Below are 17,071 nucleotides of genomic sequence, written 5' to 3'. Positions count from 1 at the left end.
AGCTACTTAGGTAGTGCATTGTTTCTCACTTTTTATCATAATTTACCATAAAACGGTACATTTAAGACAAGGAATGACATGGTTTAATATTTTTAAAGTAATATATATGTATTATTTTTACAAAACGTCACAAATTGTAGGGAAGGTGTCTTTAAACAATCTTTAAAACACACCATACATAAACAGACGTGTACGTGATAACACCGTCGATACACATGTCCTGGTTTAAGCAAGGGTTCGGGAGACAATCATTCGGATATCTAAATTAGCAAAGTTAGATGGACACGATTATTTAAAGAAAATGAAATATATAACCATATCATAAACTACTACTAGGAACAATACTATCAGGTAGACTTCAACAGCATTATTAACAATAGTTCTACGTTAAAAAGTTTAGGCCTAAATTCTATAAAAATCCTTTAAAAAAACCACTGATTTGTTTAAATGTTATTAGGATTGATCTGCACCAGCTCAATTGGAAACTCTTAAAGCAAGGAATAACCTTCCAAAACACAACATAGTGATCCTGCAAAATCATTGATTCAAATTGCACTTCAAGCAAAACATTCTTTAAATTAATTTGTGGATTTGAAATCTAATAAAATGTGTTAATTCATTCATATAAAAGACATTAGCTTATTTAAAATCGGGGGTTTAAATCGCACTATTGCTAATGAGCTAAACTAAAACACCAAACATCGTAATAATGGCATAACTATACTTAGTCTGGACTGTAGCGGTATGGTATCATAATGAAAAATAAATACACAAAACTTACTTTGAGTTTGAGGGAATGCTCGGACATTAGCAACTCCGATAACTACAAATAGAACGAACAGGCTGTTCGTGAGGAGTAACATCTTGTTTGTAAGTTGTAGAGAATTAAACTTATCAATTTGTACGATACCAGAGTAACGGCTCCTTTTATAACCATTCGTCTTTTAGTAGAGTGAATGGCCTCTTATTATGTTTCCAGGTAGGGATTACAACAACAATATGTGGAAAAAAAAACCAACATAATAGACGTGTAACATATGCAAGAATTCACGTTTTTGGAAACGGTATAATAAATCATTTAAAGATGTATTGTCCCTTTGACTAATTCCAAAAAAATAAAAATAAAAGATTTCGAAAAAAAGTGGGTCATTTTGATGTATCATAATAGTTATTAAATTTCACAAAAAATTAATCGAAAAAAAATCATTTAACTGAAATACAGACGTTTTTATTGTTCAAAAAATAACTTTGACTTCCAGTCAAAGTTTTCGATCAAAACATATCTCATAATGCAGCGCGCTTGTTTGGCTACTCTGTATGCATAATCATAAAACTTCCTCGCGATCTGTGTGAAAACACCTTCTCAACCGTAACGAGTTGTAAACAATCCTAATTAGCATCATGCATAATTCATACTCGTGGTTTGAAATCTTTGTTTACTTTCGCTCACGACGATTTTCTAGACGAAATGTAATCAAATTAATTTACCTGTTAATTACGTTAACATGTTGTTTTTGGCAATATTACTTGATATGGCCAATTTAAATTAAAATATTTTGACCTTCATTTTTTGTGTTTCAAAGGACAATACATCTTTAAGTGTGAAGAATGATTCTATTAATGGTATTATTAGGTCTATGCATTTTACTTGCGTTATTTGCGTCAATAAATATGTTTATTACAGTAGGTAAAAGGTAATTATACAATAAGGTAGACAAAACAGCATCATGCTCTTTGGTAAGAATTCGTCTTCAAAATATGTGTTGAAGTAAATGACCAACTATCTGGGTACAATATGGGTTTCCAGGTAAAAAATTACGACAAAATCACGGAAAAATCTTCATACCAATACATAGATATAATGAATAGTAATGAATAGTTATTTGGAAACTTTCCAACAATTTTTATACAATATATGTCATGTCAATAATAACCTATCGTGTATATTATTATCAAATATCTCACAAATACATTGATAGGTAAAAGGTTATTGTACAATAAGATAGGAAGAATAACAGCATTAGACTCTTTTGTAAGAATCCGTATTCTGAAGTGAATAACCACCTATGTCACTATAAGAAAAAAACACGGACATCATACAAATAAATGAATAGTAAGAATAGTCATATTTGGATCTTTTAAAACTTTCCAATAAAATGGACATAATAGGATTAAATGCTCAATACCAAGGTAAGTCATTTGCAAATTTAAGCACGATACCATATTGTATATGTAAAATCAATGACCTATGATGTGAACAATTATAATATCATTTTATTGAATATGTTAATAATAATGGGTAGCCTAAAATGTACTACAATAATGGTAGGCCTATAATAAAGAAATGTAACATACTGCACCTCTTATTTAAATGTGTTTTATGTTCTATTCTTGTTTAATTGATTGCATGTTTTATTTCTTGTTCTAAATTAATTGTCGTATATATTGTTTTGTCTTGGTATCAATTAGTTTCACAGATGGCAATATGTTTTTCATATACTTCCTTGGTAGAGCTCTCGGGAAGTCAAAACATTTAATGTATTTTATAATGACTAGCTGTAAGCAACATTTTTGCATGATACTTGCTAAATAGTGTATTACTTGAACCAGGTATACACTTTTGAATGTAGAGGAAGGTTCAATAAGTTTAACACAAAAAATGAAACCGAAAGACTTATTTGAATAAATGGAAATAATCATCAATATATTTTTTAGGTTCTTTGAAAAGTTTCCACAATAAGGAGTCGGTTTTATGTGCATCATGTCAATAACCTATAACGTGAGCTACGGTATTCATTGTTATTATTAACATCTAAATATCTATATCTCCATATGACCTTTCATCATTCACCAAATGCCATTATTTGTACCCTTACTCATAAACATTCATTATTTGTATATTATTGGTGCGTAAAAAGTATAAAAACATGGAATGGATTTTTTGACAACTTTAGAAACTGTCAATTCGAGTACGCATTCAGTTGTAAGCTGTAATTAATAATTATGGTATTGTACAAGACAGTAGGTGATATTTTATAGGTGATATTGTATGTGAAGTTCTGAACAAATATTCAGCGCCACAAATATGTGGATATACTATTTGGTAACAGTGCTCAAATAATAATAAAAAGCATTTTTTTGTAATACATTTACAGTAGGTCTACAATTGTCTCCATCTTACTGATACGAGACATTAAAGGCGATTATATTATGACCATAACATAATATGTGTGTTATAAGGTAACATGTTATACAAACTTTGAAACTTGGCTAAAGAATACTATACCAGGATGTATTGGACCAATTGAACTAACATGTTGTTTAGGTATGATATAATTGATCTAGGCCTACAGAAATGTTATGAACAATGGCATGCAAATATGTAGATATTACCGAAAGAAAAACACGAAAATAAATGTAAAATTTGGTGCACCAAACATTCTCTGAAAATTATTGTTACAAACTGCCTTCCCACTAAACTGATATATTTATAAAGTTTAACAATACCATAAGTTGGTTGTAGTTATAGTAGCCTCACCGTCCGCTAGCAAATTTAAAAACTTTTAAAAATGTGATGGCTGTTTCCAGTTAGTCATAGAAAAGCAGCAAAAAAAGAAGCAACACCATTATTATTATCAACATCTTTTTATTTCAAAAAGTTTTAATCTTTGGTTGTACAAATTAATTTAGTTTAAATTATTCAAATTAACATTGAGGTATTATTAGATCGAACAATTTACAATACAACATTTTAAAATTTGACATGTTTTAGGGTATGTTGTACCTTGGTAACATTGGTAAAATATATTACAGTCTGTTGGATGGTAGTGATATCCATTAGTCTTGTCGAAACAGAATTGATCTAGGCCTAAAGGTAAACAGAATTGGAAGATAGGAGTAGATCATTTGATATGTACAAGAGAGAAAAAAGATTATTTGTGTAAGAAAAGTGTAGGTAATTGAAGGATTAATAATTTATGTTTGGTCCTGCTAGGCTAAATGGGGGATGAATTACGATTATGGATTTCGCAAATTTACAGATTCAAATTTCTCTTTTAAATGTATTAATTGCTCTGAGTACATTAGATGATTAAACAATACCAAGACATAAAATTCCTTACATTTTATAATTAGGCTCTTTAGAACAAAAAATCATTTATATCAAGCAGAAATCATTAATAAAAATGAGATTAATATGTCATAATTAGGATATTATAGCATGAACAACAAAATGATTGCGGAATATTTGATACAGTATATGGTAATATGCTGTTATTTTACTCAGCAAATTTGCATAGATTAAGAATAGATACTCGTAGGCGTTATATATAAATATGTGGATATTTCACCAGGTAAAAGATACTACAATATAATTATTATATCAGTAGACTATAAGGCACTAAACTATATAATAGTATAAATACAATATTGGTAAACTTTGGTAACCTTTCCATTGTATACAGTGAAAATTAACATTTAGGTTCCTTTATTTAGGAGGTATTTCAAGTTCAATTATGATAAACACAATGTATAGTTTTGCCATTGTTAAACACTCCAATGGCTGTCAATGGTGAAAACATAACGGCACACAACATAACATAAACATGCTTCGTAGTTTCTTTTCTCCAACTACAATTTGGTTTTAATTACTTATGTAAACAGCTTGATTACATCATTTTACAGACAAACGAAACTTTATAGTATGCATTTTCATAAATAAGTGAATAAACATATACATATTTGTGTTTTCATTGACGAGGTTGTAATACTAACTTCAGTAACTATTACAGTACTTATTTGTCATACGACACAAGACAAGTGTATCTGATAGGTACGTACATTTATTCGAAAAAATAAGTCTATATAAAGATCCCTTAGGCGTCATAAATCACGGCCCAACAAATCAGTACTCCTGAAGATAACTGAATTCTTTTTTAAGGATCTTATAAACCATAAAGTTAGCTTGCTAGGCCTATATCACATTTCTGTTATGGTACCTAATCCAATCGGTTTCTGTTTATCACTATATAAGTATACACCTGTGGGTGAATAGCAGATCACTCGACAACAAATTACTTACTTATATCACAGTTTGTACCAGTGTAGCCTGGAGAACACAGACAGGAATATCCACCAACCAAATCATTACATACACCATTGACGCATGGGTTCGGGGAACAATCGTTACTATCTATGAAATTAGAAAACATAAACGAAACTTTTAAACGCTAAAAATGTTTACGAAAGAGATGTAAATCCGACGTTTTAAATTCCACTGACCATATGATGACGTCACAAAATCCAATAGACAACATTTTAATATGAATTCTGATCTACAATTTAACAGCTTTCATTAAAAGTTTTAATCATGAGAATCACTTTTCATTCTGAGAAACTGGTCATATGGTGAAGTCAAAACATCCGGTAGGTACACATTTTTACATTAATTCATATCTACAACTCATCAACTTCCAATAAAAAATTTTCAAAAATTGGAGGACACCAGCCATATTCTGGTTAGAAAACATTTCACAGATTTGCATTAAATTACGCATTTTTAAACACACGATTATTCAAGTTCAACGTGTACCTGCGCCGTTATTTTGCAATTAAAGTTCATCAAAATTAATGAAATCTGCTACAGATGATATGAAACGCAAAAATCAATTACAAAAACGACCTTTCTATGTTGCTTACGATCTGCGTGCGCAAAAGTGCGCGCGCAATGTAAACAAATCGAAAATGTTTATAATGACCTGAAACGCGCAGAAATTGATTTTTCGCAATATAAAATTTTAATGGCGCGTGCGCGCGTAATTTCTTGTGCAATAAGCCATTTTTATTCGATATAAGGTCGACGAAGCCTTATATAAATTATGATTTTTTGAAGTTTCAATAAAAAAGTTACCAATACCGGATAACCAATAAAGATTTCATACAATAACATTAGGTGATACTTTTATTCTAAATGATAACCTAATTATACGACCGACTACGGCGAAGTTATTTTAGCAAGCCTAATATTATAATATTACTATTGAAAAAAAATTGCAAAAAGCATACAGTATAAGTATACATCTTTAAGACATTACCAGACAAACAATACATATATTATAATTGGACACCAGAAATGAAGATATGCCACAATTCGCAATTATTAAAAAAATAAGACTAAAACGATATATAATAACATGATTAAAATTTATTAAATTATTGCATTATAACTGTTTTTCGAAATTAATAGTAGTAGAGGATTCATAAGCCACGAACATGAAAAACAGCTACATAAAAGACCGCAAAAAGTAATGAATTAACAAAAAAACTGTATTTATTTATTTATTTCATTTCCCAACCAACAGTGAACTCATGGTTCACCACTTACAGGAGGGAACACAGACAAACACGTACACATACAATAACAAATATTATACTAAACTACTAAACAATGTTATGAAACTTACGGAGATTATTAATAAAAATATCTAACGCAGGGTTTCTTAAAGATGTATTGTCCCACAAAAACATGAAAAATGAAGATTAATTAAATCGGACTTCGAATATTTTTTTTTGTAGTTTTAATAAAATTAAACACTTCCATAGAAACAAAAAACGAAAAAAAATATCACTTATAAAATGACAAAATAAATGGTTAAATTTAACCAAAAATCCATCGGCTGACAGCCAATTTGACCATTTTTCCTTTAAATTACATTTTTTTCAGGTAAATACATTTTTTAAATCCAATTTTTGGTTAAAGTGGACAACTATGATGTTACATTAAAATGGAATATTAAAAAAAAAGTTGTTAAAGAATTATTTTTTCAGAGGGACAATACATCTTTAAAGTAAAAGAATTATAAGTTTGACTTAATCTACTAATAAAACCATTTTTTTAAAATTTACTCTACTAAAAGGAATATGGAATGTAGGATTTCTTCTAAGACGACGACAAGGGACTCTAAGACTAACTAAGTTACAGTCTAATAAAGAATTAAAACATTTATACAAAAACACAAGATCAAAAAGGCTAACTTTTCTAGCGGTTTTGCTTTATCGTTTTGATTTAGCTTTTCGCTTTTTTTTGTATCTCCATTGAGATCCAGCCACTGATACCCACAGCATTGTCATTTTTTTCAGTGAAAAAAAGCGAAAAGCTAAATCAAAACGATAAAGTAAAACAGCCAGAAAAGTTAGCAGAGCTTTCGGGCAACACTAGCCCTTCATCGGTGCAAGTGAAGAAATTTGGATAAAGTCATGGCATAAGAACTGGCAAGTGCTGCCTGGGTGGACAGGAATATATATATTAATATTATACACATTTTAGACAGACGGAAGGCTAATTTAGATTACTGTGACTTCTAGATTGTGAGTTATAGAGGTTCACTGTCTCTTTAAGTCAAGGAACTATAAACAAATAATATTTATAAGCAAACAAGAAACTAAAATTAAATTTTAAAGACGATTAAAGTAAATCAACTATCGTAATTGATACCATAGAGCACTTCCTATTGATATTGCAATTTTACAAGTTTAAATCGCACTATTGCTAATGAGCTCAACTAAATTTAAACAACACCAAACATCGTAATAATGGCATAACTATACTTAGACTGGATTGCAGCGGTAAGGTATCATGATGAAAAATAAATACACAGAACTTACTTTGAGTTTGAGGGAATGCTCGGACATGAGCAACTCCGATAACTACAAATAGAACGAACAGGCTGTTCTTGAGGAGTAACATCTTGTTTGTAAGTTGTAGGTCACTTATCAAGAGAATCAAACTTATCAATTTGTACGATACCAGAGTAACGGCTCCTTTTATAACAATTCGTCTTTTAGTAGAGTGAATGGCTTCTTATTATTTTTCCAGGTAGGTATTACAACAACAATATGTGGCAAAAATATAAAACCAAAATGATAGACATGTGACATATGCAAGAATTCATGTTTTTGGAAACGGTATAATAAATCATTTAAGTGTGAAGAATGATTTTATTAATGGTATTATTATACATATTGTTTGCGTTATTTACGTCACTAAATTGTTTACAGTAGGTAAAAGGTAATTATACAATAAGGTAGCAAATAAATAGGATCACTTTTGTAAGAATTCGTCTTCAAAATATGTTTTGAAGTAAATAACCAACTATCTGGGTACAATATGGGTTTCCAGGTAAAATATTACGACAAAATCACGGACGAATGTCGAATAATAATGAATAGTTATTTGCAAGTTTGGAAACTTTCCAACAATATTTATACAATATATGTCATGTCAAAAACCTATCGTGTGATATTATGATTAGCATTATTATTGCTTACAATAAGGCACTGATGAAGGGCTAGTGTTGCCCGAAAGCTTTGCCAATATTTCTGGCTGTTTTACTTTATCGTTTTGATTTAGGTTTTCGCTTATTTTTTTTGTATCTCCATTGTGATCCAGCCACTGATATCGACATCATTGTCATTTTTTCAGTAATTTGACTTTATATATATATATATATATAATTAATTTGAAACGATAAAGATGAGGAAATCTGTAAGAATAAGAAAAAGTCGCCCCAACCGAGACTCGAACTCGGACCTTCTGCTTGATATGCAGTTGTCCTAACCATTAGACCACTGGGGCTTTCATGGTATTGTTCAAACTCGATTGGATAGCGATTCTTTAACATTCTCGGCGTGGTACGTCGGAACAGCACTAGTCTTTATTTGTACGCGCGCACCAGAGATCAAATTGATACGCCCTCATCTTTCAGTATTTTTATTCACGAGACGAGATCTCCGATGAGATACTTTTATATATATAAACAAATCAGAACAGTAATTCTAAACCGCCCGGTGATATACTGTATTTAATTAATTAATTTGAAACGATAAAGATGAGGAAATCTGTGAGAATGAGAAAAAGTCGCCCCAACTGAGACTCGAACTCGGACCTTCTGCTTGATATGCCTGATTTGTTTATACTCATTACCCTCAATCACCCAAATAAAAATTTAAAAAATAATTCAAATACTTAAATAACACGCAAAGATCAAATTTCATTTTCGTTGTTGTTAAAAACAAAATTTATTTCAATACACATTCTATTGCAATACACTTTACAAAACATAATAAGAATAATAATACTTTAACAGATAAGAAAAAAAGAAAAGAAAAATAACTCAAAACATTTAATAACATTACAAATAATTGAAAAAGATGGTAACTACATACAATTATACATTTTTGAAAAAAGGTTGTAATCACTTGAAACGATTTTTATCAGTGAGTTAAATTCATTGACGTTCATAACAGCAGGTTAAAATGTTTAAATGCCCATTCAAAGTGGGTACTACCATTGTCGACGAGATTTAAACATAAGATAGCTTGATAACACCTGTGAAGAAGTTCAAGTTTTGGTAAGTTACAAATGTCGTGGTCTTCTTCTGTACATCTTATTTGATATCTGCCGTACAGGCAACCCAAACAGTAAAGTTTTTTCATATCATTCATCACAGCTATGAATGCCGATATGTATGTTCGTTTAACTGTTTCCTTTATCATTAACCATTCTCTTTGGTTAGAACTTGTCATCGCCTTCACTTCTTCCGTCAACTGGTCTATGGCTATTTCATAGATGAACACATCGTCGTCTAGTTCTGAATTATCTTCTGTCAGATAGTTTAAGTTGTCTTCTATGGTTTTGGTTTCATCGAAGAGTATTTTTCCTCGGTCGAGATTATACGTGGGTATAGAACATCCTCTTCTGGTGTAATATCTTCCTCCATTAGTTCCATCTCTTTAGAATCCATCGTTAATTCTATCGGAACGTTTTCTTCTTCTGAATGGATTGAAAAATCGGCTTCCCTCTCTAGTTCTTCAAAACCTTTTAAATTCTAATAGTTCATATTCTTCTTCTGAATCAGGTAGCGTTGTTAAGTCAATCAGTTCAATTGCAGCGACTTCTTCTTCCTGCATGGTTAAGTCGATAATTTCAATTACTTCGTTGACGAAATTCATAGTGATTTTTTTAACTGGCTAAAGTGTCTGAAGAAAAATAGTATGTCTGATAGGTTACAGCGTTGTAGAATGGTTAAATGTTACAGCATATCGTCGTGTTATATACAGCTTCCATGGATTAAAAATAACATTCGGCATTTACTAAAACTGTTTCATCCCTTGTCTCATTTTCACAGATCCTGTCGAAGCGCTGTGTTTCATTTGTTTCAAAATTAGCTTCCCCAATGTCATTCAATTTAAAAAATGTCCGATCCAAGATCATCAATCCGTTCTGTTTTCCAAAAGATTACATTGTAATTACGGAAACTGTTTTAACCAATCGTAATTGTCATTCTTGTAGCTTTTTTTGGTCCGTGTTTCTAGCATTTCATTGTCATTCATGTTTACACCGGTTCCACAATCTTCACATCCATTCAACTCTTCAATCATTTCATCGACCATGTCCTTTTGTTCCATTAGATCTCTCCACTGCATCAATGTTAAATTAATACCTTTCTTGCCTAATTTACATTTACCATCTGGTTCTGATTGATAGTATTCTCGGATACAAACGTACATATTATCATCACGTCAAGTTTAATACGTTTAGTAGCTGTAACTGTAATTCGATTATCATTCTTAAAAAGTGATTCTTTACCACCGGTCGACAATCTTGTTGAAAAGAAGCGCTAGTATTTGGTTCATCTTCTACTCTCTGTCTCTTGCTAGACCTCATAACTCACTGCATAGTAGCCTTAGCCTTATCGGCTATTTTAGAATCGGTGTAATCGACTGTTGGTTTGTAGAAGTTCATACTGATGAAAACTGTACTAAATTCTCTTAATCAAGATTGTAGAAGTGAGTTCAGCGCTTTGAAAACTGATACTTTGAAATCGGCACTTCACTTGCTAATGAAATTCCCAATAGTAACAGATCATTTAAATACTTCTTACCCAACTCTACCCCTAACTCAATATTCTTTACTCCAGTCAATGAGGCCGAAGTTTTTAAAATCATTTCTACTTTTAAAAACAACAAATCACCCGGTATTGATGATTTTCAAACCAAGCCCATTAAACATATTGCCGATCTCTTTCTTTTCCACTTACTCATATTTTTAATCTTGCTTTATCAAAGGGTGTTTTCCCAGACAGGATGAAGTTTGCGCGCGTTATCCCTATCTACAAATCTGGAAGCAAATCTGATTTCTCTAACTATCGCCCCATATCTGTCCTTTCTATTTTCTCTAAAGCTTTAGAAAGGGTAATCTACGATCGTACATTTTCATTTATCTCAAAACATGACATTCTTCACAAAAATCAATACGGCTTTAGAAAAGGACACAACACACCCATGGCTCTCATTGACTTAACAAACAAAATTGTTGACGCATTTGAAAGTGGTCATCTAGCCATCGGCGTTTTTTTAGATTTGTCGAAGGCATTCGACACAATAGACCACAATGTACTTTTATTTAAATTATCCTATTATGGAATCAGAGAGCCTGCATATGATCTTTTCAAAAGTTACCTTACCAATCGTTTTCAATGTACCATGTATTCTAATTCTGTCTCCAACTTCAATCCTGTACTTGTGGTGTTCCCCAAGGCTCTCTTCTTGGCCCCATGCTATTTATTCTATATATTAATGACATCTATCTTTCTTCTTCAATTCTTAACTTTTTTCTATATGTTGAAGACACCACTGTTTATTACTCTGACCCTGATATTCAAACCTTATTTAATACTGTTAATACCAATCTGACCCTCATGTCTCAATACTTTTCAGCTAACAAACTTTCTCTTAACCACAAAAAATGTAACTTCATCCTGTTTGAGACCCCTCAGAAAATTAAAAACATTGATACTGCAAACTATAACATTTCGATTAACAATCATGACATTCCCTCAGTCCAATCTGCTACATTTTTAGGAGTTCATCTAGACAGTCGACTTTCATGGAAAAATCATATCAATTTTGTTGAGAATAAAATTTCAAAAAGTCTGGGCATCATCACTAGACTTTCTTTTTTTTACCCCCTAACATTCTTCATATTCTTTACTGCTCAATTATCCTGCCTTATCTTAACTATATTAACAATATATTGCAATTATTGCAATATTGTCTGGCGCAACTCTTAACCTTCCAATATTAAAAAACTTCAAACTCTTTAAAAAAAAGGCCATCAGGGTAATACCTGGCGCCCCACCCCTGTCTCATTCATCTCATTTTTTCTAAGCTTCACCTTCTCAAAGTCCTTGATATCAATCTAACCCAACAAGGCTCTTTCATCTTTTCTTCTATTATTCTAACCTTCCAAAACATCTTTGCTCCATGTTCACTCCTAATTCTGTAATTCATTATCATCATACCCGTATTAGTTCAAAATTACATATTCCAACCCATAAAACCAACCACTTCAACACAACATTAGGTATTCCGGACCCACTTTTTGGAACGATCTGCCACTCCCCATCTTAAACTCCGTTTCCAGTAAATCATTTTTATCTAAACTTAAAAGTCACCTTATTTCCAAATATTAACTATTTTTGGTCAATTTTTTATTTATTTATTTTTTTTTTTATTATTCTTTTTTGATTGTCTGTGTAAATAATATGTACGCCCTCAACAGAATGTGTTTTCATCTTTCTTGTACCCTCTTCTTTCTAAAATCTTTTATATATATTGTACATTGTAATCAGTTTTTTTATTCCAAAGGAGTAAATAAATGTTGCTTTGAATTGAATTGAATACTGATAATTTAACTATACATTCACCCTACATTTATACTAAACAAAATAATGTATACATGTCAGTTGTAGCGTCCTTTTTTGTTTTATTTTAAAAGGAAACAAAGAATTCTTTATGTAAAACGTAAACCATTTAAATGAAAATGAAACTTAATTTAAAGTTAGAAATAATTATTATTTATTTTTGAAAAATAGTGAAACTAACATATTGCTTGACGTTACACCATTCATTCATTGCGAAGCTCCATTGTTATAATTTCCGGAAGAAATTAAGTACATGTCTGTATAGTTCAATCAAGACATACTTATTATATCACTTCATTATATTCTTATCTTTTTATTTTTGTCGTTGTTATAAAATACCAGTATTAATTATATGTCGGTCTAGTTCTATCAAAACACCCTTATCCACGAAGCTGTGTCCCCTATGGACCAGTACTGTTATCAAATTAATTAGCCTAGGACTGTTCTTTGTCTCGCTGAGAAGAAGGGTGAAGTAACTCTAACCTCGCAACTGACAGCCCCTGGGTAGTTAACTGACCGTTTTCCACATTCCTATCCTGAGCTGGATCTGATTCACTGTGGAAGATGTGTAGAATGGTTACCTCTCGCATTGTTTCTTTGCAGATTTTCAATTAGGACGGACTTTTCTGAGTTTACCTCAAATCCTCCTAATTAATCAGTCTCGATTGCTACCAGGCACTTGACCCCATCAGAACACTGGGCTCAGCCTTTATAAAATTGGGAGGAGTGTAGCGAAAACCCCATTATATAATAATGGGTCGACCAAAGGTGTGACCCGAGGTCACGTGCGTTACTGACCGGTGCCGTAGCGGCCTCTTTGAACGCATGACATTGGACGGGACGGACGTAAATCGTGACTACACTGTATAAGTATCAGCTCTACGCACGTTCCCTGGTGTTAGATATACATTAGCCTATAGCCAGCAGGGTTGGTAACGGGACGATTCGGCCCTGAGACGATTCGGCCCGGGATGATTCGGCCCTGGGACGATTCGGCCCGGGACTATTCGGCACACTTACATTTATCGGCTTTGATGCATTTTATAAGCATAAAATAAGCTTTTTTCCCCAAACTTTATTTTCAGAGAGACTATGGGTAGTACTACTAGGGATAAAGATGCAATAAAGCAAACATTTAAAAAAAAATTGTCGAAAATGATCATTTTTTAGTCACGCGAACGATGTTAACAAGTTACGCCCTCTGTTGGCCGCTTGGCGAATGCACAATGCACAGGGACGATTCGGCCCTGAGACGATTCGGCCCGGGACTATTCGGCCCACTTTTGGTGGGACGATTCGGCCCACTTTTGGGCCGAAACATCCCACTTTGTAGGCCGAAACGTCTCACTTTAGACCAAATTCATATTCATTTTTGTGGGTATTTAAAGTTTTTAAAGGTGTTTAACAATCCGTATTTTATTGATATTGACAATTTTGATATAATATATACAATAAATTACTAAAAAAACGTAATTTTATATTCAATTTATTACTTCGAAAATCTTGTTTATTTCGTGTATTCGCCAAGCGGCCAACAGAGGGCGTAACTTGTTTACATCGTTCACGTGACTACAAATTGATCATTTTCGACAATGTTTTCAAAATGTTTGCTTTATTGCATCTTTATCCCTAGTAGTACTACCTCATAGTCTCTCTGGAAATAAAATTTGGGGAAAAAGCTTATTTTATGCTTATAAAATGGATATCAAAGCCGATAAATTTAAGTGAGCCGAAACTTCTCAGGGCCGAATCGTCCCGGGCCGAATCGTCCCAGCGCCGAATCGTCCCGTTACCGCCTAGCTAGTACTAAGGGACTGCTCACCGGGTAGCCATACGCACACAGCAACGTAATTAAGGTACGTCTAGTCCTCCTAGGCTGGCCTGAGTGTTTATCACTACCAGCAGCCACACATCGGAGTAGACTGTTCGTACTCTTCTGGGTATAACACCACATCTCGGCTACTAGAGGCGGAAAGAGACCAGTCCCGCCTAAAAGGTAAGCTGGTACGCTTTGTGTAATAATTGTAGTAGCTTCGCACTCTCGGCCGATTTACAACATTGGCGCTGCGAGCAGGGTTCGAACCTGCGCGGGAAGATCCCAACTTTATTATTTATTTTTTAATTAATCAAATAGGCCTACTCATGCACGTGCATACATAGTTATCTCCTTTTAAAATTGCCGACAATACATGATGTCATGTAACTATCAAATTAAATAATACCTAAATTGTTATATATCCGAAACACCTATTGTTTTATACTTCCTTAGTCATTTACTTTTCAGTACTTTGTACAACTGAACTACAAGTTGTACAATTTAAATTATACAGCATATAGTAGACAACATACTGAATTAACCCCACTTTTTTTAACAACACAACAAGATAGCATGTAACTAATTTAAATTATATACGGTAAATACCTCGATTGTTATATACCCCAAAATACAATACCTATTGTTTCATACTTCCTAGGAATTTGTTTTTTCAGTAATTTATACAATTGACTAATATTTACAATTTGAAAAACAGCCTATAAACGGACTATAAACGCTATTTAACTACTACAGTTTATACCAGTGTAGCCTTGAGAACAAACGCAGATGTATCCATCAGGGGTTCGCCAAACAATCATCGATATCTGTTAAAGTAAATTCGATTTTCATAAAACAAAAAATAAACTGAATCTATCTATCCGAAAAGACTCGTTCTACCGCCAGAACCATGGGGCGAGTGAGTCTCGAACCCTTGCCGATTTTATTGCTACGTAATTACGGTTCCACTGTCTTAACCGCTCGGCAATTACTTTACTTACCTATGTCACAGTTGATTCCTGTATAGCCCTGGAAACAAGAACAAACATAACCACCAACCAAATCAAAACATTGCCCATTTGCACATGGATTTCCAAAACAATCATCATCATCTAAAAAAACATTTATAATGAAGTTTTTAAAACACTATGTGTTCGTACAGATTCTTGATTTTCACAAATTGTGATAAAGATTAGATGTTCGAAATTAGACAAAGAAAACTGGTCGTAGGTAGGGACAAAACGTGTTTACTATAAGAAACTAAAAAAAACAAGACAGTTAGTTACAGGTAGTGGTAGTGATGTAGAGGAGGGTGGTGGTGGAACAAAAGTCGGTAGAGGAAGTCGGTTATTGTATTCTATTGACAGTTTTCAAGGAAAAATACAAGAAGAAAATAAAACCAGAAAAATGGCGAATCTCATTTTTCGCTGTTAAAATCATAACTTATTTCTACTCCTTATATGGTTACGATATTCTAATACTCACTTGTTTCACAATTCCTCCCTGAATACCCCGTTTGGCATGCGCAAAAATAATCATTAATCAAGTCTGTACATTGACCACCATTCAAACATGGGTTTGGAGAACAATCATTGACATCTATAAAGCAAAATTATAAATTATTATTATAAACGTCATAAAACCACTTAACCCATTGCATTTTTTAAATTTGATATTTCATCGATGAATAAAACTACGTCGATGTATACGATTGCATTGATCCGTTATTACATTTTGCACTGACTTACTTGTATCACAGTTTTGACCGATAAACCCAGCGATGCATGTGCACAAATAACCACTGACAAAGTCTGTACATTGCCCTCCATTTTGACATGGGTTTGGAGAACAATCATCAGCATCTAAACGGCGAAACAAAAATTTAAATTATAGTATAAAAGAGGTGATAAGATAAAGTACTGTACATATGCATTTTTACTTATAGAATGAAAGTCAAGTTAGAGAAAGAATAATAAATCTATATAAATATTTTTTTTAAACATGGCAATCACAGGGGCAGGTTGACATTTGAAAAGTGGATTTTGCAAACTATTGGTGATGTACCAGCAGCGTAGTCAGGTCAAACATCTAGAGGACGTATGTCTTAAGGTTCGCATAATACTTACTTATATCACAGTTTATACCAGTGTAGCCTGGAGAACAAACGCAGATGTATCCATCAACCAAATCAGTACATACACCATTGACACATGGGTTCTCCAAACAATCATCGATATCTGTTAAAGAAATTTGATCTTCATAAAACAAAAAATAAACTGTATCTACCAGCAGCGTAATAAAGTCAAATCATTTAGGATGTATGTCTTAAGGTTCGCATAATACTTACTTATATCACAGTTTGTACCAGTGTAGTCTGGAGAACACAGGCAGAAATATCCACCAACCAAATCATTACATACACCATTGATACAGGTGTTCACCAAACAATCATCGATATCTGTTAAAGTAAATTCGATTTTCATAAAACAAAAAAATA

At 32.6% G+C, this 17,071-nt stretch overlaps 1 long non-coding RNA gene across 1 annotated transcript; it reads right to left on the bottom strand.

Moving 5' to 3' along the window:
- Positions 1–3,765: 3,765 nt before the first annotated feature.
- Positions 3,766–16,230, bottom strand: LOC144845600 (uncharacterized). The gene is made up of 3 exons (XR_013612575.1): positions 16,060–16,230; positions 15,567–15,686; positions 3,766–3,862 (listed from the first exon to the last, which is right to left on the bottom strand). It is a non-coding gene; the product is annotated as an uncharacterized LOC144845600 (long non-coding RNA).
- Between the last annotated feature and the right edge of the window lie 841 nt (positions 16,231–17,071).

Source organism: Antedon bifida, chromosome 6 (assembly GCF_963402885.1).
Source record: "Antedon bifida chromosome 6, ecAntBifi1.1, whole genome shotgun sequence".
Taxonomy (NCBI): Eukaryota; Metazoa; Echinodermata; class Crinoidea; order Comatulida; family Antedonidae; genus Antedon; species Antedon bifida.
This window is presented reverse-complemented; position numbering and strand designations above follow the sequence as displayed.